General features: G+C 39.7%; 1 protein-coding gene across 1 annotated transcript in view; it reads right to left on the minus strand.

The window, feature by feature from the left end:
- Positions 1-23064, minus strand: part of SNAP47 (synaptosome associated protein 47) — a 280665-nt gene that overhangs the window by 132098 nt on the left and 125503 nt on the right. The gene's annotated exons all lie outside the window — the stretch shown is intronic.

A 23064-nucleotide genomic window follows, 5' to 3' on the forward strand; every position in this document is an offset into this window, starting at 1 on the left:
TCAGGAATTCCTTCCCAATATCCCAACTAACCCAACTCCATCTCAGTTTAAACCATTCCCCTTGTCCTGTCCCTCCATTCCTTTGTCCAAAGTCCCTTTCCCTGGAAGGTCACACCACGTTTTCCCTTGATTTTCCCAAACTTTACACTCTGCTGGTCCTGAGCGAAGGGAAAACTTTCTGGGAGAAACCCCTGAAAGAGGAGCAGTGTTGAAGTGCCAAGTTGCTGCTTGAGATGAGAGTTCAGAGCATCAACCTCTGACTCGAGAAGCCCCTTTAAAGAAATGGAAACATATCATGGAGGAGGGAATAAAAAAAATGAGGGGAAGTTTTCTGCTCTCAAATCCTGTGGCAGATTAATTAAAGTCTGAAGAAGCAGCAGGACCCCGAGGAGACTTCTCAGCTGAACTGTGGGCACTGAATGCAAGATGAGAGAATTCCAGATTGGTTTGGGGTTGGAAGGGACCTTAAAACTCATCAATCCCACCCCCTGCCATGGGCAGGGACACCTTCCCACTAGCCCAGGTTGCTCCAACCTGGCCTTGGACACTTCCAGGGATCCAGGGGCAGCCACAGCTCCTCTGGAAAATCCATTCCAGTCCCTACCCACCTTTGTAACACACAATTAATTCTTAATATCCAATCTAAATCTAATGTTCAGCTCCCCAGGAGAATCCCCCCTCTCAGCTGTAGGAGACACAGCCCAGAGACAAAGAAATAATTTTTAAAAAGCCCCCAAAAAAACCCAAATCTAAGACAGGTTTGTCCTGAACTGCATAAGAGATGTTTCTGTTCCTCTTTTTGGAAGGAGACAACTCCAGGTCGTTATTGGGAAGTGCTTATGGATTGTGTTTTAATTTTCATGGATCAGTTTCTACCAAGAGGAGCCATTTCCTCCAATAAATCCACGAATCAGCTCTTGAAATTATTATTATTTATCCCATTATCTTCTCAAAAAAAGCCATGAAAAGCTGCCCATCAGTGAGCAACCAGGAGGAAAAAAGCCCCAGTAGAAGTGTTTTCCCTTTGTCCAAGATTTGTCCCAAACAGGGAGCAGGAATTTTGAGCCCTTCCCAGCTCTTTTCAACCCAAGTTAACTCCTTTCCTGTTTTCTTTTTTTTTTTTTTTTTTTTTCCCATCTTTCCAACAGCTCAGGCTGCAGAAGAAAAAAAGGAAGAAGTTCCCACTGTGTCTGGAAAAGTGGACAAGGCTCAGGGGAAGAAAGATGAATCCAAAAGCACCAAGAAGAAGGACGGGGAGAAGGAGCAGAAAGAAGGATCCAAGAAAGAAGGGAAGGATGGGGCCAAAAAGAAAGAGGGGGAAAAGGGAGAAAAAGGAGAAAAGGGAGGAAAAGGAGAAAAGGGAGGAAAAGAAGAAAAGGGAGGAAAAGAAGAAAAAGGAGGAAAGGGAGAAAAAGGAGGAAAGGGAGAAAAGGGGGGAAAGGACACAAGTGACAAGAAACAAGGGGGTGGGAAGAAGGAATGTGAAGCAGGAAAAGCAGGAGGAGGCAGCAAAAGCAACGGGAAGGCTGCTGGGAATGCCAAGGCCCCAGCAAAGAAGAAGTGACCTCGCTGGCAGACAGGGCTGGCACTTTTTTGGGAGGACAAATTCCTGTGGGAGGAGAGCTGGGAGAAGCCAGGACAGGGTTGTCCACGTGCTCCAGCTGGTGAGTGCCACTGGATCTGGATTTATTCCCTTCTGGGGACCGAGTCACTGGTTTTGGGAACAACCATTGGAAGCAAACTGCACCTGGAATGAGAATGAGGGCTTTGGAAAACCCTGGGAATGAGCAGAGGGGAAGCTCTGGAGTCACAGGAGGACAAGATTCAGCTCCAGTTTGTGCTCCTCGAGGACCTTCAGGACTTCCATGGATCACAGAACCAGCTGGGTTGGAAGGGACCTCCAAGATCAAGTCCAACCCTTGATCCCAATATTTCCTTGCACTCCTCACCTCCTAAACAGGCTTTGCATGGGGGGAATTTTAGGGATTGGGGAATCTCTGGAGGCTCAAACCTGAAGGATGGAGTTCTCCAAGTGGTTGCTGAGAGGTGGTTTGGACACTTGGGAGGAAGTTTTCCTTCCTCCTCAGATGCCTGCTGGAGGGAATACGGAGAAATCATCTCTTCCAGAAGATTTATCCACCTTTTCCTCTTTTTTTTTGCTGGTGGAAGATCCAGGGGGATAAATAAAGCTGCTGCTGCTGCAGGGAGTCCCTGCCCTCAGCTCCTCATCCCCCTGGGAAAGGCAACGAGATCCCGGTGGGATGAAGAGGATGTGATGCCTGGATAAATCCCTGGATGAATCCCTGGATGAATCCCTGGATTCATTTTGCTCTGAAACCAGGGATTTTTGCTCCACTTTTATGAGGCTGTTATTCCTCTCACCTCCTGGGAACTTCTTTGGAGGAGTTTTCTCAGGAGCAACGTTTCCCTCCGTGTGTTTTTGTAAAAATCTCAACAATTTACGCCTTCCAATTAACAGCCAGGGGGTAATTAGCTAAAAAGCTAATTGGGGATAGCTTGCAAGGTGTTGGGATGAATAAAATTCTCCCTGTTGTCTCTGCTGGATACACCAACTCTGAGTAATCCACTGGCATGGATTTATCCACGGGATAAGGAGGGAATTCTCTTTATTCTCCTCAGGCCTCAGGAATTGGATCGATTTTAATCCAAGGGTTTTCTGTTCCCCCCGTGGTTTCACCAGGGACAGAGAGTTGGTTTGTCACTGCAAAGACATTTCTCACCTGTCCCATTTTTTTCCTTGTCCCACCTTTCCTCGTCCCAACTTTCCTTCCCCTTCTTTCCCTGGCAGAAAACGAACCCCAGCAAAATAAAAACACATTAATGGGGTCTTTCAGCTCAGAAAAAGCCCCAAAACACCAGAGCTCTTTAAGGGGTGGGGTAAGGCTTGAGGAGCAAGGATGGGAATGATGTTCCCAACCACAGGAATGTTTGGGAAGAGCACCAGCAATGCCAGTTCAGTGCATGACCTGCCCTGGGAGAGGGAAATCGGGGTTGGGAATTCTGTCCCCCTGACAGAGAAGTGCTTGGAGCCCTCACTCTCCATGACCCTCAGTGATAAATGGGAATATGGACATGGAGACATGATATTTAATCCCAAATCTCAGCCCAATCCTGATTTTCCAAGGGCTGAAGGTGAGGGGGAATTGCAGCTTCCAGGTGGAATTTTAATCCCCTCCCAAGGTCTCAGGGGTGCAGTTCATGGCTCAGGGCAAACCCTGGGCTGCAGAGAAAACAGGGAAAAGGACTTTTATCCATCTTTTCAGCTGGAATAGAAGGGAAAACAACATTCCATTCCCTGCTTCCTGCTGTTCTGCCCCTGTTTAATCAGGAATCACGAAGCAAGTGAAGGAAAAGAGGGATTTTAACACTGAATTCCCCACCTGGGTGCAGGGATTGCATTCCCTGGGGATTTTTGGGAACTCCAGTCCCAGGTCAAGCAGCTCTGGGATGGGATCCAGCTGGGATTTGGGGGGGAAAAAGGCTGGAATCACGTGCCATTAATTTAGGATGTGCAGAGGGAGGATGTTCCCTCAGTTTGGTGGGAGGGAAGAGGAGCAGGTTTATTCCCCCTCCAAAATCTCCACGGAGGAAAATCCACCCTTTCCCTTTGGAAGTTCATTTTCCCAGAGGAAAACAGTTCTTCCCTTACCCCCCTTCCTCTGTAATAGAAACACCACCAATCTCACACTAAAAAAATCATAAAAATCACAAATCAAATCCTGCTTTGGGATTCCTGGAGCCTTCCCTGGATTCCTTCCTGCCAAAATCTCCCAGGTGGGATCACAGCAGTTTGGGGGAATTTTTTACTGATAAAAACAAAGATGTTCTGTTAAAAAATATAGAAAATATATCTATTTATCCTCTGGAAACTTCCTGCCCAACAAATCCTGTCCTGGTGCCTGGATATGGAGGGAAGTAAATTAAAATAAAAATCATGAAAATCAAAAATCAAATCCTGCTTTGGGATTGCTGGAACTTTAAAATCCACCTGAATTCCTCTCTGCCAAAATCTCCCAGATGGGATCACAGCAGTTTGGGGGAATTTTTTACTGATAAAAACAAAAATGTTCTGTTAAAAAAAAATATAGAAAATATATATTTATCTTCTGGGCAAGGGTCACCTGAGGGATAAATGAAGTTGTTTCTGAGTTATCAGAGTGCCAGTGGGTGGGTGGAAAACTGGGAATGCATTAGTTGGGATTGAGGGAAACTTCTTTCCCAATAAATCCTGTCCTTGTGCCTGGATATGAAGGGAAGTAAATTAAATAAAAATCATAAAAATCAAAAATCAAATCCTGCTTTGAGATTGCTGGAACTTTAAAATCCACCTGAATTCCTTCCTGCCAAATAAAACACCAAATACAGTCAAAATCTCTCAGATAAGATCACAGAGGTTTGGGGGCATTTTTTACTGATTAAAAAAAAAAAAAAAAAAAAGATATTCTGTTAAAAATATATATATTTATCCTCTGGGAATGGTCACCTGAGGGATAAATCAATTTATCCTCTGGGCAGGGTCACCTGAGGGATAAATCTGAGTTTCTGACTTATCAGAGTGTCAGAGTGTGGGTGGAAAACAGGGAATGCGTTAGTTGGGATTGAAGGAAACCTCCTGCCCAACAAATCCCATCCTGGTGCCTGAAGTGGACCCGGAGGGAAGGGAATTTCCAGTCCCAAATCCGGGTGTATTTTCCCTCGGCTCGTGTGTTCCAGCGCTCAGGCCGAACCTGAAAGCCAGAAGGTGAAAAATAGACTTAAAATAGGTGTAAAATAGATGTAAAATAGGTGTAAAATAGATGTAAAGTAGGTGTAAAATAGATGTAAAAAAGGTGTAAAATAGATGTAAAATAGGTGTAAAATCCCATCCCTGGAGCGGAGCATCTTTGGGATGTGATTTGGGAGCTGGTTTTTTTACACCACCAGGTGGAGAAATTGCACCGGGGAAAAAACAAAAACCCCCCAAAAAATCCCAGCCGTGGTGCTGAAACTTTTCAAAAGGAATTGTCGAGGGTCGAACTGAAAACATCGATCCAGCCCCAAATTCCAGGGGGGGCCAAAAGCGGGATTGAAGCCCCCGAGGCTCAGATATCCAGGTGGGAATTTCGGTGTCCGTGCTTTGTTTGGATGGAGCTGATGGTGGTTTTTTGGACGAGGAATAACTTGCAGGATCTCCTGCTCCACATATTCCATGGATTTCCACTAGAGGGGCCCGAGTTCTACCTCTGGAATATCAGGAGGCAAGATTTGGAGCTGGCTGATGCTTGTTTGTGGTGGGTGAAATTAAGCCCGGCTTTGATAACTCTTCTGCCTAAACGGGAATTTTCATGGCATTGGTTTATCCACCCGAGCCAGAAGTTCTTCCAAGTGTTTTTCTCCCGCTTTTTAAGGAAGTAAAATTGAGTTGAGGGTGGTTGAAGTCACCCCTGATGCAAAGACATCAAGAAAAGAGTCGTTGTCTTAAGCTTAACATTGTCATAAAACTTAAACCAGCCCAAGGGTTTGGTGGGAATCCAAACTCTGGATGAGCAGGACGACGGGAGGAGAGGCAAAGCTGATTTTTTAAACTTCATTCCTGCTTTATTTGGGAAAGAAGGCCTTGGAAAAGAGCTCTTTTCTTTGTCCTTGTTTTATTTTCCTCCTGCTCCTTTTTCCTCCCTGCTTTTGCTTTCAGTGTTTGGTGCAAACCTCCTCAGTGCTGCTGTGCCAGGAGACACCACCCAGAGGTGCATCCATGGCTTGGGAATGCCAGGATGGCTCCCAAAAATAAAATCTGGAGCAATTCCAGCTCTCAAGGCAAAACTTGGGTCTTTTTTTCCCCCCCTCTTTTTAATTCCTTCCTTCCCCAGGGGGACTTTACTGAGAACTGCTGGTTCTTATGGATTTGAGCACACAACTAAATATCAGAATTGTTTGGGTTGTGCCTTCAGAGGGCAAATTATCCCTTCCCAGCTCCCTTGGGAAGAAACTGGGATCCCATGGAGACCCAACCAGCTCATCCCAGGGAATGGGAGATCCCCCCTTTCCACCAGGGCACAGGTGGGGACCCAAACCTGAGGCAGAGCTGGGGAAAAAATGGGAGTTTTCCCTTCCAGTGGCCAAAAACTAAAAAAGGATCAACTCCCCAGTTATTCCCTGGAGATGGAGCTTTTCCTCTTTATTTCCTGGATTGGACTTTCAGCTTTTCCTTTTTATTTCCTGACCTCGAGGTGGAGTTTTCCTCTTTATTTCCTGGACTGGAGATGGAGTTTTTCTCTTTATTTCCTGACCTGGACATGGAGCTTTTCCTCCTTATTTCCTGGACTGGAGGTGGAGCTTTTTAGCTTTATTTCCTGGACAGGACATGCAGCTTTTCCTCTGTATTTCCTGGGCTGGAGATGGAGATTTTCCTCTTTATTTCCTGATCTGAATATGGAGCTTTTCCTCTCTATTTCCTGGACTGGAAATGCAGCTTTTCCTCTTTATTTCCTGACCTGGAGGTGAAGTTTTCCTCTTTATTTCCTGACCTTGAGATGAAGCTTTTCCTCTTTATTTCCTGACCTGGACATGCAGCTTTTCCTCTTTATTTCCTGACCTTGAGATGAAGCTTTTCCTCTTTATTTCCTGGGCTGGAGGTGGAGTTTTCCTCTTTATTTCCTGTCCTGGAGGGGAAGTTTTTCCTCTTTATTTCCTGATGTGGAGATGAAACTTTTCCTCTCTATTTCCTGGACTGAAGATGGAGTTTTCCTCTCTATTTTCTGTCCTGGAGATGGAGATTTCCTCTTTATTTCCTGGACTGGACATGCAGCTTTTCCTCTTTATTTCTTGGACTAGAGATGGGCTTTTCCTCTTTATTTCCTGACCTGGAAATGCAGCTTTTCCCTTTTATTTCCTGGACTTTTCATCTGTAGATCAGACTGGGCTTTCTGTTACTGACACACTTTAAAGAGGTTGAGATTTTCAGGCTTAAAGAAAAGGGTTTTGTTTTGGGTTTTTTTTCCCCAAATAAAGAGCTGTAAAAGTTCTCCTCTCCCTCTTTTTCTTTCCTTCTTTTATTTTTTGATTTCCTGGAGGAGGTGTGGTGCTTCCAACACGTTCCCACAAAAGCTAAACCCCCCTCATGGAGCAAGAACCCCCAAACCCCTGGGGTGTCTTAGAAATGCCAGGGAGATAAACTGGGGCTCTCTCTATTATCCCTGATTCCCACATGGCATTTTCCAGGGCACTGCCCTCATTTCAGAGACTTTTTTCTGGCTGAACAAACCCCGTCTCCTTCTTGTGCTGAGTCCCCGAGCTGGGACTCCCTTGGGTTCAGAAATGTCACACAGCACAAAAGCCACTCTTTTTAGGGGGGCACAAAAGCCCCTCTGCTGAATGTCACACACAAACCAGGGGACAATAGATGGGACCTGAGTGCTGATCTTGTGAAAACGGGGCTTTGGGCACATTCCCCTCCCAAAGATGCTCCAGGGAGTTGATCTCAAATAATAGTGGCGAGGCCTCCCCGAACTTCCCGATCTCCTCTTCCCATAAAACTGCCTGGCAGAGCGGGGAGGTCACAGGGCACAATAGAAATCCTGGGATTTGGGACACAATAGAAATCCGTGTTTGCACTCCCCAAAGTGCTGGGGAGGAGCTAAAGAGGTGACCCGGGGCTGGGGGAGCTTGTTTGGCTTGAAGGGGAGAGGAGGGAAAAAAGGAAAAAGAGGCGGAAAGATTTTTGTGTTCTGACTTTTATGGGATTGTGGAATGGGTTGGGTTGGGAGGGACCTGAAGGATCAGCCAGTGCCACCCCCTGCCATGGGCAGGGACACTTTCCAGGGTGCTCAGAGCCTCATCCAACCTGGCCTTGGACACTTCCAGGGATCCAGGGGCAGCCACAGCTTCTCTGGGCAACCTGTGCCAGGGCCCCTCCACCCTCACAGGAAAGGATTTCTACTTAATTTCTAAACCTAAATCTACTTTTCTTCAGCTTAAGGCCATTCCCCCTTTATCCACCACCCCATCCCCTTGTCTCCAGTCCCTCTCCAGCTCTCTTGGAGCCCCTTTAGGCCCTGAAAGCCTCCCTGGAGCTTCTCTTCTCCAGTTGAAGGAATCACAGAAGGGATAATGTTGAAAGGATGCTGGATTTTGGTGGACAGCCTATCCCTACAATCCTCTGGAGCATCTTTCCCTCCCTCCCTCCCTGGGCTCTGCAGCCTTTTTGGGACCAGCCCTTCCAAGCTCTTCAGTGGCTGGTCCTGCTTTGCTGTCTCCCAAAAATAAAGACCCTTCGTGGCGTCTCCACCCCAAAGTGCAGTTTGGGTGCTGGTTTTAGCACCCAAAGACCTCTTGCCACGTGCAGAGCCTGCCTGTGGTGCCCAAGGGAGCTCCTGGCTGTTTGTTCCTTGGAAAAAGGAGGGATAGATTCAGGACAGAACTCCCTGAAGCCAAAGGACAGCTCTGTGCTTCGGAATGAGGGTCTGGGCCGTGCCGTTTGTCCCTCCTGCCTCAGGAATTCTGCTCTCCCTCCATCCCAACCTCCAACTGCTCCGCTCTGCAACCCCAGTCCCATCTTCTTCCCTGCTCCAGAGATAGGGAGCAGCCCCTGGAAGGCTCTCTCCATAGGCAGGGCATTCAGGAGAGCAGTTTAATGAGGTGGTTTTACAGGCTCTCCAGCATTCCCTGGCTCCGCGCTGGCACCCGGGGCCGGAGCTCCCCGATGCCAATCCTGCCAGCTGGGGGTTGGGATTTTTTTTTTAAATCTCCTTTTAAACCTCCCAGGAGGCTTTATTAAGGCTTCCTGTGAGAGGACAGGGAGTCTGATCCAAAGGGAAAGGCACAGGAACTTCGATTTTCGCCAGAACAGGGCTCGACTTTGTAAATGCAACCCAGTCCCGCCCCCCCCCATCCCGTTCCCCTCCTCCCCATCCCATAAAACAGCCCCTGGGATCAATGCCCTGTGTGTAGAGAAATAAAGACTAATCATTGCATTTCTGTGGCTTTCTGGTTGATGCCTCTCCGAGCTGGGGGAGGGACAGAACTGCTCTGCAGGGCACGAGTCCCATCCCGGCCGGAATGGGAGTTTTTTGGGATGGCAGATCCGTGGATGAGGGGGGGACACGCTGAGGGAACTTTGGGCTGGGTGGTTCTGGCTGAACAGGTATTTCCACTTCTCCTTTTTCTCTCTCAGTCAGGACTGGGGGGGAACTGGGCTGAGCTGGTGGTGGGGAGTGCTGGGGAAGGGGAGAAACCAAGGAAGTGCCCTGGGCTGGTGGAAGGTGTCCCTGCCCATGGCAGGGGGTGGAATGGGATGAGTTTTAAGGTCCCTTCCACCCCAACCCAAATCATTCCACGATTCCATGTTTCTCTGACGTGGACCCAAAGATCACCACGTGCACAGGGACTTGTAGGAATGTTCCACAGAGCTGGAGAGGGACAGGAGAGCAGGGTTAGGTGGGATATTGGGAAGGAATTCTTGGCTGGAGAGGGACAGGAGAGCAGGGTTAGGTGGGATATTGGGAAGGAATTCTTGGCTGGGAGGGTGGTGAGGGACTGGAATGGATTTTTTTCCCAAAGTTGTGGCTGCCCCTGGATCCCTGGAAGTGTCCAAGGCCAGGTTGGAGCAGCCTGGGCTGGTGGAAGGTGTCCCTGCCCATGGCAGGGGGTGGCACTGGATGATCTTTGAGGTCCCTTCCAAAACCCAAACCAGTCTGGGATTCTATAATTCCATGGGCAACACAAACTCTCAGGGAGCAGCAAACTCAGCCTGAGGAGTTCCAGCCCTCCAGCTCCAGGAAGAACTTCCCAGGAGATTTGTGTTCCAGGGGGATAAACTAAATAATAAAAATATTTAAAATTATAAATTAAAAAAAAATAAAAAATAAATGATAAAATATAAATGATAAATATGCATCTATAAATATATAAATACGTATATAAATATATAAGTATAAATAATAAAAATATTTAAAATCATAAATTAAAATAATTTAAAATAAATTATAAAATATAAGTAATAAATATACATATCTAAATAATAAATATACAGATATAAATATAAAAATATAAATAATAAAAATATTTAAAATCATAAATTAAAAATAATAAAAATAATAAAATATGAATCATAAATATACATATATACATAGATAAATATAAATAATAAATTAAAAATAATAAGAAATAAATAATAAACATACATACATAAATTTATAAATATAAATAATAAAAATTTGTCAAATATAAGTTAAAAATAATAAAAATAAAGAATAAAATATAAATAATAAATATACATATATAAATACATAAATATAAATAATAAAAATATTTAAAATAATAATTTAAAATAATAAAATATAAACAATAAATATGCATATATAAAAATATAAATAATTAAAATTGTTAAAATAACACATGAAAAATAATAAAAAATAAATAATAAAATATAAATAATAGATATAAATGTATAAATATATAAATAGAAATAATAAAATATGTAAAATAATAAATTATAATTAAATAATGAAATATAAATAATAAACATATTTATATAAATATATAAATATAGATAATAAACATCTTTAAAATGATAAATTAAAAATAATGAAATATAAATCATAAATATATAAATATAAATGTATAAATATGAATAATAAAAATATGTCAAATAATAAGTTAAAAAATAATAAATAAAGAATAAAATATGAATAATAAATATACATATATAAATACATAAATAGAAATAATAAAAATATTTAAAATAATACATGAAAAATAATAAAAATAAATAATAAAATATAAATAATAGATATGAATGTATAAATATATAAATAGAAATAATAAAAATATGTAAAATAATAAATGAAAAATAAATAATAAAATATAAATAATAAACATACATAAATATATAAATATAGATAATAAAAATATTTAAAATAATAAATTGAAAATAATAAAATAATAATAAAATATAAATCATAAATATATAAATATAAATACGTAAATAAAAATAATAAAAATTTGTCAAATAATAAGTTAAAAAAATAAAAAATAAAGAATAAAATATGTATAATAAATATACATATAGAAATATAAATAATAAACATATTTAAAATAATAAATTTAAATAATTAAAAATTAAATAATAAAATATAAATAATAGACATAAATTTATAAATATATAAGTAGAAATAATAAAAATATTTAAAATAATAAATTAAAAATAATAAAATATAAACAATAAATATGCATATATAAAAATATAAATAGAAATAATTAAAATCCTTAGAATAATAAATGAAAAATAATAAAAAATAAATAATAAAATATAAATAATAGATATAAATGTGTAAATAATAATAAAAATATGTAAGATAATAAATAAGAAATAAATAATAAAATATAAATAATAAATATACATAAATAAATAATAAATACATGTATATAAATAATAAAAATAGTTAAAATAATAAATAAAAATTAATAAATAATAAACATACATACCAAAATAATAAATACAAATAATAAAAACTAAACATATAAATATATAAATATAAATATTTTCTCAACATCAGTACATTTTGGGGGGTTTTTTTCGAGGGCAGCTTGGAAGTTATTTGAAGGGGATGATTTGTCTCCATCTGGCTGGAAAAAACCCAACCCATGAGGAGATTGTGAGAGCTCCTGTGCTGCAGTTCTTTGAAATAATGGCTCATAAATTGCCTTTATTGTCACATCCCAGCTTTGGAGAGCAGGAAAAATCGCCCAGCTCTGGGATTTATGGAGCTGCTGCTGCTTGGAAATGCTTGGTTTGCACTTCCAGGGGATTCCTGGAGCTGGAATTAACTCCTGGTCCCCAGCCCTGGCCACGGGTGGGATGGGACACACGGAACCTGCTCCCAAGGGCTGCAAAAATCCAGAGGAAAAGGGGAATTCCCCACAAATCAGAGACTCCTGGAGGGAGAGTTTGGGTTGGTGACACCTCAGATTTAATACCCACCTACCCCAAGTGATCCTTCTGTAAATTACATTTAATTCATTAATTAACCCCAATTAAATGGGGCAAATCAAAGACTCCTGGATGGAGAGTTTGGGTTGGTGGCACCTCAAATTTAATATCCACCTACCCCAGGGGACCCTTCCGTAAAGGACCTTTTAATTCATTAATTAACCCCAATTAAATGGGGCAAATTGGGTTGGTGGCACCTCCGAGTTCTTACCCCCCTACCCCAGGTGACCCTTCTGTAAAGGACCTTTTGATCTCATTAATTAACCCCAATTAAATGGGGCAAATCAAAGACTCCTGGCTGGACAGTTTGGGTTGGTGACACCTCGGATTTAATATCCACCAACCCCAGGGGACCTTTCTGTAAATGACTTTTTAATTCATTAATTAACCCCAATTAAATGGGGTTACCCAACAAATAAAAAGAGGTATAAACCCACCAATTTTTTCATTAAATCAGTCTGAAATAATTCAGGAACACACAAAGCCCGGATTTTAATTCCAGGTGAAACTTTGGCTGAATGTGGTGGAACAAGGCTGGAATTAAAGGTGGTTTTTCTTTCCTTGAGGGTTTTAGGCTCGACTTAGAGCTCCTGTGCTTACCAAAGACAAGGTTTAACCAGACCAAGCTTTCAAAAAGGGAATTTTGGATTTTCTTCCAGACCCTGCTGTCCCTCTGCTCCCAAATGGAACCTCCACTGTCCAATAAAAGCTGTGATTGATGATTTATATTCATTTATTTTTATTCAATTTGGACTTTTATAAGTGTGCAATCGCTTGGAGGGTCACATTCCTCATGGAAAAACCTCAAGGGGTGAGGAAAAATATCCAAACTGAGCTTTTCACACAACAAAGATTGTCCCCTGAAGAGTGGGCAAAAAATAAATATATAAGTACATAATAAACAGAAAATAAATATTAAAAATATTTAAAAGAATAAATTAAAAGTAATAAAAAATAAATAATAGAATATAAATAATAAATATACGTATATAAAGCCAGCAAAGATTGTCCTCTGAAGAGTGGGCAAAAAATAAATCTGTAAATATATAGTAAACATAAAATAAATATTAAAAATATTTAAAATAATAAATTAAAAGTAATACAAATAAATAATAAAATATAAATAATAAATATACATATATAAAGCCAGCAAAGATTGTCCCCTGAAGAGTGGGCAAAAATCTGTAAATATATAATAAAAATAAAATAAATAATAAAAATATTTAAAAGAATAAATTAAAAATAATAAAAATAAATAATAAAATATAAGTAATAAATATACATATATAAAGCCAGCAAAGATTGTCCCCTGAAGAGTGGGCAAAAAATAAATATATAAGTATATAATAAAAATAAAATAAATAATAAAAATATTTTAAATAATAAATTAAAAATAATTTAAAAATAAATAATAAAATATAAATAATAAATACACATATATAAATGTATAAATATAAATAATAAGACTCAAGCAACCGTAAGAGTTGGCAAAAATAAAGGATGTGTGACTTATATAAGCTCTGACCTGCTGTTTGATGGGATTTTATCCATAAAATAAAGTGTAAATTTACAATAAAGTTTGGGCCTAATGGCTTAAACGTTGAAATTTTGAGTGAAAAAAAAAACAAAAACAAAAACAAAAACAACCAAAAAGCCACCAAAAACCTGCTTGAAAATAATTTTATTTTCAAAGGAAACCACCTCAAATCTGCTCCAATAATTGGGTTTAATTCTTTCAACAACCTCGGGGGGACTTTTGCCAGATCAGATCATCCCACCAGCCAAAAAACAAAATCAAAACCCCGTCAGGCTGCCAGAGCTTCTCCAGCCAAATTCCCCAAGCTGACTGTTTTCTCCTGATTTATCCCTGGAATGAGGCAAACAGAGAGAAGAATCCACTTTATTCTGCTTTTTTTGACTTGCAGTGACGCAGGGAGGGCTTAGAGAGGGACTAAAGGAGATTTGGGGCGAATTAAAACCCTGTTTTATTTGGGTTTTTTGCTTCACTTCGGCTCAAAGAGACTTTTCCAGACCCTGTTTCAACCTTCACACTTCTGTGAAGAGCAAGGAGGGGCTGGATGCAAATCCTTTGTTGGAAAAGGGTGGAAAATATGGAAAATAAACAACGCTGAAACACGGGAAAAATCCATATTTGAGAAGGTTGAATTGGCCCTTTGGAGATGGTGCAGAGGGGAGGAGAAAATAATTCCCATTATTTTTCCACTGGTGTAGATGGGAATGAGCAGACTTGGAGCCTGTTTCCAGTTCTGAGATTAAATAATGATTATATGGTGTTGATCCTCATTTTGTTATGTCAGGAAATGGGAGAAAAAAAAAAAGAAATAACAAAGAGAAATGCAAATGAAAAAGAGGAGAAAGAGAGAAAGAAAGAGAGAAAAAGAGAAAGGGAGAGAAAGAGAGAAAAAGAGAAAGGGAGAAAGAGAGAAAGAGAAAAAGAGAGAAAAAGTGAAAAAGAGAAAAAGAGAAAAAGTGAGAAAAAGAGAAAGGGAAAAAGAGAGAGAGAAAAAGATAAAAAGAGAGGAAGAGAGAAAAAGAGAGAAAGAGAGAAAAAGAGAAAAGGAGAGAAAGAGAGAAAAAGAGAGAAAGAGAAAATAGAGAGAAAGAGAAAAAAGAGAAAAAGAGAAAAAGAGGAAAAGAGAGAAAGAGAAAAAAGAGAAAAAGAGAGAAAAAGAGAAAAAGAGAAAGAGAGAAGAAGAGAAAAAGAGAGAAAAAGAGAAAAAGAGAAAGAGAGAAAAAGAGAGAGAAAGAGAGAAAGAAAAAAAGAGAGAGAGAGAAAAAGAGAGAAAGAGAAAAAGAGAAAAAGAGAAATGAGTCCAACTCGGAGAGGTTGCCAAGGAAAAGCCTGGAAGGAGTTTCCAAACCCCTCCAAGGTCACGAAGGAGTTCAAAGAAATGTCCTGTTTTCCTGCTCCACTGCAGGCAGAACGAGGGAAAAGGAACTGAATTATGGAAATACTCATTTGGGGAATGTTGTAGAAGAGGCTCCAAATAATGAGAGTCATGAAACGTTGAGATCTCCCTCATTTGGGGATTTTAAGAACAGATTAGATGCAAATCTAATTCTGATCCAACACTGTGACGTGGAATTAACTGTCTTGAGCAGAAAATTGGTGGATTTGAACACACAAGATGTGCCAAATTTCCCAGATCAGAAGTCGTGACAGTTGTTTAAATAATTTTTAATAATGTGGGTTTGGGGGATGTTCTTTTTTCCTAGAACTTTGTGTTTCAGAGCTCCAAATTTCCGGGCCTTGTGCTTCCAGTACAAAGAAATTGGGGGAGAAGAAATGGTTTCAAAGTTGATTTAAAAGTTGAGTTCTTTGTGGAGAAAAGTAACATATTTCTGCAAGTCTGCTGGACTTCCAAACTTTAGATGGGTTTGGAAAGAACATGGAATGGTTTGGGTTGGAAAGGACCTTAAGGATCATTCCAACCTCTGCCAGGGGCAGGGACACCTCCCACTAGCCCAGGTTGCTCCAAATCCTGTCCAACCTGGCCTTGGACACTTCGAGGGATGGATCTACTGGAATCCAGGGCTCTGTTTCTGCCCAGGGGCTCAGGACAAACAATCCTGGAATCCTGGAAGGCTTTGGGTTGGAAGCACCTTGAAGTTCATCCCCAGGAATATCACACCAGGCCCTGAGCATTTAATGGGTGCAGTTTTTTCCAATCATCGAATTCCAGACTGGTTTGGGTTGGAAGGGACCTTAAGGATCATCCAGTGCCACCCCCTGCCATGGGCAGGGACACCTTCCACTAGCCCAGGTTGCTCCAACCTGGCCTGGGACACTTCCAGGGATCCAGGGGCAGCCACAGCTTCTCTGGGAATTCCATCCCAGTCCCTCCCCACCCTCCCAGCCAAGAATTCCTTCCCAATATCCACCTAAATCACCAGAAAGATCCATTTAACTTGTGGATTCAGGTGGATCTAAATCCAGAGGCAGGTTCAGTTGGCCTCAGGATCACCAGAAAAAACCATTTAACTTGTGGATTCAGGTGGATCCAAATCCAGAGGCAGGTTCACACCCAACAGTGTGAGTGGAGAACGTGGAAATCTCCTGTCTTGGCTCCCATTCCAACTTCCTTTTTGCTTTACAAGCAGAGATACAACCCCTGAAACCACTGGAGCACTTCCAAGGGCCAAGGCAGATCCAATATTTACAGGTTGGGCATCTTTAGTGGTTCCCACTCTCTTCCCATGTCCCACAGGGTTGATTTTATTGCTGTTCTTCCCCATGGATCCCTCGGATCAGACCCACACCACGGGGTGACAGACGTTGCATAAACATCCCAGACATTGTAGGTGTCAAACACTAAACCCACCACCTTAGGAACAGGGAGTTTGAAGTTTGCCACCCCCCAAAATCAGGGAGGAGGAGAGTTTTTGGCACAACTTTGCCATTCCAAGGCCCCTTTGACACAGGATTGCTCTGCCAGAGCTGAATAAGCACCAGAGAAACCCCTCGAGACTCCTTGTGCAAGCAGCACTGCAGGAAGGTGCTGAGTGACTCAGGAAATGAGAGATAACATCGTGTGTTTTTTGTGAAACTCTCTGGCTGGAGGAGAAAACGCTGACAAAATAAAACTGCTGAAATGCAGCAGCCACTTGTCAGAGAATTTAACCTCAGCTGGAGATTGGCATCAAAGTGATTTAAAGCTGTTACCAGCCCCAGGGCTTGTTTTTACCTCTCCTGGCTGCTTTGCACTCTTTCAGTCTGTATTTTCAGAGGTGGAGGGGTTTTGGGTGTGGGTTTTTGTCATTGTTTTTAGGTTTTTTTCCTGTTTTTTTCTCCTCCAGTAGGATTCTGTAAAAGGGGTTTTTGTCATTTCTCAGCTGGGAAAAATACCCAGAGATTTCCCAGCTGTGGGATTTCATCCCAGGGCACATTCTGGAGAGAGGCTAAATAAAAAAAAAAAAAAAAGGTTAAAAGGGAAGATCAAAGAACCAGGAAAGAGTAACTGTGTCCTAAAGCACCTTTGGGTCTCCTATAAAATCTCCCAGCACCCCAGGGATGTCTGGGGCACCTCAGAACCTGCCAAATGGCACTAAAAGAGTCCTTGGGGATGATTGTTGTCACCCCAGGCCGTGCTGAAGCTCCCACCTGACTGATATTCTGAGGATTATTTCTGATTTTGGGTCCAGGTGATGCTGCAGAGCCCTGGGATGCTCATCTTGGAGTCCCACGCCTGGAAACTCTGAAACTGTGATCCCTGAGAGCCTGGAAAATTGAGGAAGAGCCAAAAAACCCCCATCAGCTTGGTTTTTAAACTCGAGGGGTTGATGCTTAAACATCCATTTCTAAAGGGGAATGATGTGAGAAAGAAAGAAAAAGAAAGAAAGAAAGAAAGAAAAGAAAGAAAAGAAAGGGAGAAAGAAAGAGAGAAAGAAAGAAAGAAAGAGAGAAAGAGAAAGAGAGAAAGAGAGAAAGAGAGAAAGAGAGAAAGAAAGAAAGAAAGAAAGAAAGAAAGAAAAAGAAAGAAAGAAAGAAAGAAAGAAAAAGAAAGAAAGAAAGAAAGAAAGAAAAAAGAAAGAAAGAAAGAAAGAAAGAAAGAAAGAAAGAAAGAAAGAAAGAAAGAAAGAAAGAAAGAGAGAGAGAGAAAGAAAAAGAAAGAAAGAAAGAGAGAAAGAGAGAGAGAGAAAGAAAGAAAAAGAAAGAGAGAAAGAGAGAGAGAGAGAGAAAGAAAAAGAAAGAAAGAAAGAGAGAAAGGAAGGAAGGAAGGAAGAAAGGAAGGAAGGAAGAAAGGAAGGAAGGAAGGAAGGAAGGAAGAAAGGAAGGAAGGAAGGAAGGAAGGAAGGAAGGAAGAAAGGAAGGAAGGAAGAAAGGAAGGAAGGAAGGAAGGAAGAAAGGAAGGAAGGAAGAAAGGAAGGAAGAAAGGAAGGAAGAAAGGAAGGAAGGAAGGAAGGAAGGAAGGAAGGAAGGAAGGAAGAAAGGAAGGAAGGAAGGAAGGAAGGAAGGAAGGAAGGAAAGTGGTGGGAAAGCTCCACCATCACTTTTCCAGGGTTGCAGCTCCCATTTATTGACGATGCTGATCCCAAAAAACTCGTCCTTGAGAACTTGTCCCCCTTGACCACAGGGAAGAAGGGACCTTCCCTGCCCTGGGAAAGGTTCACCAGGGGAATGAAGGGATTACAGACTTTCCTGGGTCCTTCTCTGGCTCTGAGGAGAAATCAGAGAAGCCAGAGCTTGCACTTTCCAATCTGAGCACTTTGTAACCTTGGAACCCCACGAAAAGAGCCACAATATTTGCTGTGGGGGACGACTTGGAGCTCAAGCCTTTGAAGGCTGATGCAGAGGGGATCCTTCTGCCAAAAACCCTTCTCACTTGTGCCAGACCCCGGGCTTTTCCAGCCACCTTCAGCTCCAGCAGTGGCCCAGCTGTTGGCTGGAATGTCACCATCCTGCCACCTGAACCAAAAGAACCACGGATGTCACGATCTTCTGCATTTCCAGACCCCTCAGCCCACATCCAGCAGCCCTTCCCGAGCCCAGAAAACAGCAAATCCAACAAAAAAACCCTGCACATGAAATTCCCCTCCACAAAAACGGGGAGGTTGCAAATTCTGCTTTCCCTCAATGGCTTCCAGATTGCAACCCTCTCATTCAGCAAATGAGAGACGTGCTCTCCCCCTAATTAGCAGGAGACGAATTTGGGCTTGGCTGAAAAAAAAACCCCTTTGATGTGTGTCCCCTCCCCAGAAATTCTGCTGCTGGAGTTGGGCCAAGCTTTTGGAGGATGAGGCAGGAGCTGGAAGAGGAGGGAGATGATTTTCTCATTAAAGGGTCTCGTTGGCTCCACGGAGCCGACGGGAGGAAAATGTTAGTCAAATATTCTTTTGCTGGCTGAAGGATCCCCCATGACTCCAAGGATTTTTGGGAAGAGAGAGGCTCGTGTTCCTAGAGAATCCCTTTCCTAACCAGGAAAATAAAATATATAAAATATATTTTTATATTTATATGTATATATAAAATATATATAAAATAATATATAAAATAGAAATATATAAATAAACCAAAAATATAAATATAAATATAAATATAAACATACATATTATATATATAATATAAATATATAAACTATAAATATAAATATATAAAATATATATTATATATATAAATATATATAAATAAAATATATATAAAATATATATAAATATATATATTTTATATATATATGCACTCAGAGTATATTTATTATATATAGCATACAAGACATATAGTTTATATATATAAATATATATTTTTTATATATATAAATACTGAAATAGAGATGGAAAAAACCCACCAATTAGTAAATAAAAATATCAATAAAAGTGCTCAGGGTCGGGGCGTTGTTTGAGTTTTTGCATCAAATGGTGGAATTATAAAATCATAGAATTGTCAAATGGCCCAGGTTGGAAAGGACCTGAAAGATCATCCAGTCCCTTCCAAGTCCTTGATTCCATCTAGGAAGGACAGCAAACTGTTGGGAGATAAAATATACTCTGAGGATATTTTATTTTATATATATATATAAAATATATATATTTATATATATATTATTTATATATATTATATATATATATATATACACACTCAGAGTATATTTTATTATATATAATGTATAATATATATAGTTTATATATGTAAATATATATATTTTATATATATAAATACTGAAATAGAGATTAAAAAAACCAATTAATAAATAAAAATCAAAAATATCAATAAAAGTGCTCAGGGTTGGGGCGTTGTTTGAGTTTTTGCATTGAATGGTGGAATTATAAAATCATAGAATTGTCAAATGGCCCGGGTTGGAAAGGACCTTAAAGATCATCCAGTCCCTTCCAAGTCCTTGATTCCATTTAGGAAGGACAGCAAATTGTTGGGAGATAAAATATACTCTGAGGATATTTTATTTTATATGTATCTATAAAATATATATATATTTATATTTATAATTTAGATATAATATAAATATAATATAAATATATAAATATAATTAAATATATAAATATAAATATATAAATAAAATGTATAAATAAATATAAGTATATATCTAAAATATAAATATAAATATAAATATAAATATAAATATAAATATAAATATAAATATAAATATAAATATAAATATAAATATAAATATAAATATAAATATAAATATAAATATATATACACTCAGAGTATGTTTTATAATATATAATATATATTCTATATATAAATATATAAAATATATACTATATCTATTTATATATAGATATATAATATATATTAATATATTAATGTTAATATATTAATATTAATATATTGATAATTATAATATATATTTATATATTGATATATATAGTTGTATAATATATATTATATATTTTTATATATAAAAATATATATAATTTCCAATATATTATATATAATATTTATATAATATATAATATATATTATATTAAAATACATATATTATCTATAATATAGTCTATATTTTAGATATATAAATATAAATATAATATTTATATATATAATATATTTTCTGTATATTTTATTCTGTGCCAGTATATTTTATTTTGGTGTCAGCCAGGGGCAAGGTGGGGAGTGGGGAGGAGGCCCAAGTTGGGGGGAGGATTGATCAGCTGGAGGCCACCAGAGGAATTAATTCCCAAATCCACATTCTCTGGGAATTTCCACCCTGGGGAGGAGCCACTGAATCACAAACACGTGTAAACAGAGATTTCGCTGTTTTCTGCCTCTTTATTATTATTATCATCATCATTTTTTTGTTTCTAAGGGCTTGAAAAGTTGAATTGGCATCAGAAACGAGTCAAACCCGCTGAGTCCGGAGAATTCCTGGCCACAAATCCCAGTTAAAAGGGGCTGGGAATCAGCTCAGCCTGGAATTCCATGCCAGGGATCCACTGTGGGACAGAAGGGAGGAGAATCACTTCTCTCTAAATCAAAATGATGCAAGGAGAGAAGAATTTGGCCCTGGAATGATTTCGAAAGGATGGGGAAATAACCTCTGAAAATACAGAATATTTTTGGTCCCTTGACTGAAAATAACCCCGATTATAATTCCCCAAAGCATCTCCTTTTCTGGAGCTCCACCTCCTTTGTCCCACTTAGAGCTGGGGATATTCACTCAGAAATATTCACTTTATTTTAACTTCGGGGCTTTATTTTTAAATCCATTTATATGCAGTGAGGATTATTGATTTTTTATTAAATTTAGCTGAATTTTGATGGGTTGGAGTTCCTCCAATCTCTCTGTTTGCAAGAGTTCAGGTGCAAAAATTTGGGAGGGGGGACAGGACTCTATTTTTTGTTTGTTTTTTTTTCCTTGATATGATTGATCCTGTTGCCTAAATTCTCTTAATTGCAGTAGTGGCAGTTAAATCCATGATTTAAAGAATATTTATCAGGATTTGGCAGGATTTGGAATGGGCTGATCCTTAAAGTCTCTCCCAAACCATTCCATGATTAGGAGAAAAAAACCCCAATTGATTTCTACCCCATAGGAGTTGAATCTTTCATTTATAGGGGTAGAATCACCAATTAAACACTCAGCTAATTAACAGTAATTGGTGTTGGCATTAATATTAATTAACCATTAGCACCAATTAAACCTTTACAGTTCTCAGAAACGAAAACCCCCCAACCTCCAATAATAATAGTAATGGTAATAGTAATAGTAATAATAATAATAATAATAATAATAATAATAATAATAATAATAATAATAATAATAACTGGATCCAACCCCAGCACTCTCTGGGCCCTGCCCAATACGTCCAAATCCACTTTCATCGCTCCCAAAGGCAAAGCCTGGCAAAGTCAGATGGATCAGATGGATCACAAAGCCCAAACCAGCAGGGCAGGACCTCATTTCAGCCTCATTTCCTATGGAAAAGGAATCTTTTCTGTCATTTTAAGCTTTTTTCGGGGGGGGATGAAGCTCAATAAGGCGACAACCCCCAAAGAAGGTGAGGGCTGGTATCCAAACTGACTCACATTTGTCTCTCTTCCAACAGCAAACATCCCCAGACCTGCTTTTCCACCTGATTTTAAACAATAACCTGGCCCCAAGAATTCCATCTACTCCTTTTCCTTTGGATTTTCTATTTTCCCTGTTGATCAACCCCCCCCAGCCACCACTGCTGAGCCAGGTTTGGAACCAAGAGCCTTGCCCTGAATCGTGGCAGCTTTCAAACTTTCTGTTTTCTACTTGGATTTTCTACCACGGGATTTTCTGCTACAGATTTTCTACTTGGCTTCCTGTTATTCTCACAAAAAAAAAAAACCCGACCCTGTTTTGATGATTTATTTCTTTCTTAATGGCTCGAAGGGGGTGAGGAATTATCAGTGATGGTGGCAGATAAGTGAATTCTGGAGGCAAGAAAAAAACCCCACAGATCAGCGAAGCTGTAACAACGAGATAACAAAGGTGATTGTGCATCAACATGAGAAAAAGAAGCCCTGGTGGGTTTTCCCACAAAGGAAACTGGGGCATTGAAACTCTATTGAGGTCACAAGAGGGGTGATTTTATCACCAAAAGGGCTTTTTGAAGCTTCACTGACGTCCAGAGGAAAGTTGTCGCCTGATTTTAACCCAATTTAGATCAGCCCCAAGTCAGCCAGTTTAGATAAAAATTAAAATGTTAATGCAAACTCTTTGTAAAGAAATATTTTTTAATGCAGAGTCTGCAGAGTTCCCAGTTTTAGGGGTAAACACAAGATCTGCTCACACACAAGGGCTGGAGAAGCAGCTGGAGGAAAAAAAAGAAGGAAAAAGGGATCTCAGAGGTCACCCAGTCATCAACTGCATCAGCTCTACTCCTGAGAGCTCTTTTACTAAAATAACCCAAAAATGTCAGACTTCCCACCACCTCTCGAGTCCCGGGAAAGGAATCAGGGTTTTCCAAACAACAGGTTTAGGAAGTGCTGATTTTTAGGTCTTCCAAGGACTGAGATCAATCCACAAAGGTTTTGGAAAGGCAGGTGAGTCAGGCAGACAAAACTCGGAGCCAAAACTTCCCTGTGTTTCTGGCAAGCTGGATGAGGTCCTATGGAATTCTGAAATCTCTGGGAA

Source organism: Pseudopipra pipra, chromosome 1 (genome assembly GCF_036250125.1).
Source record: "Pseudopipra pipra isolate bDixPip1 chromosome 1, bDixPip1.hap1, whole genome shotgun sequence".
In the NCBI taxonomy this organism is placed as follows: Eukaryota; Metazoa; Chordata; class Aves; order Passeriformes; family Pipridae; genus Pseudopipra; species Pseudopipra pipra.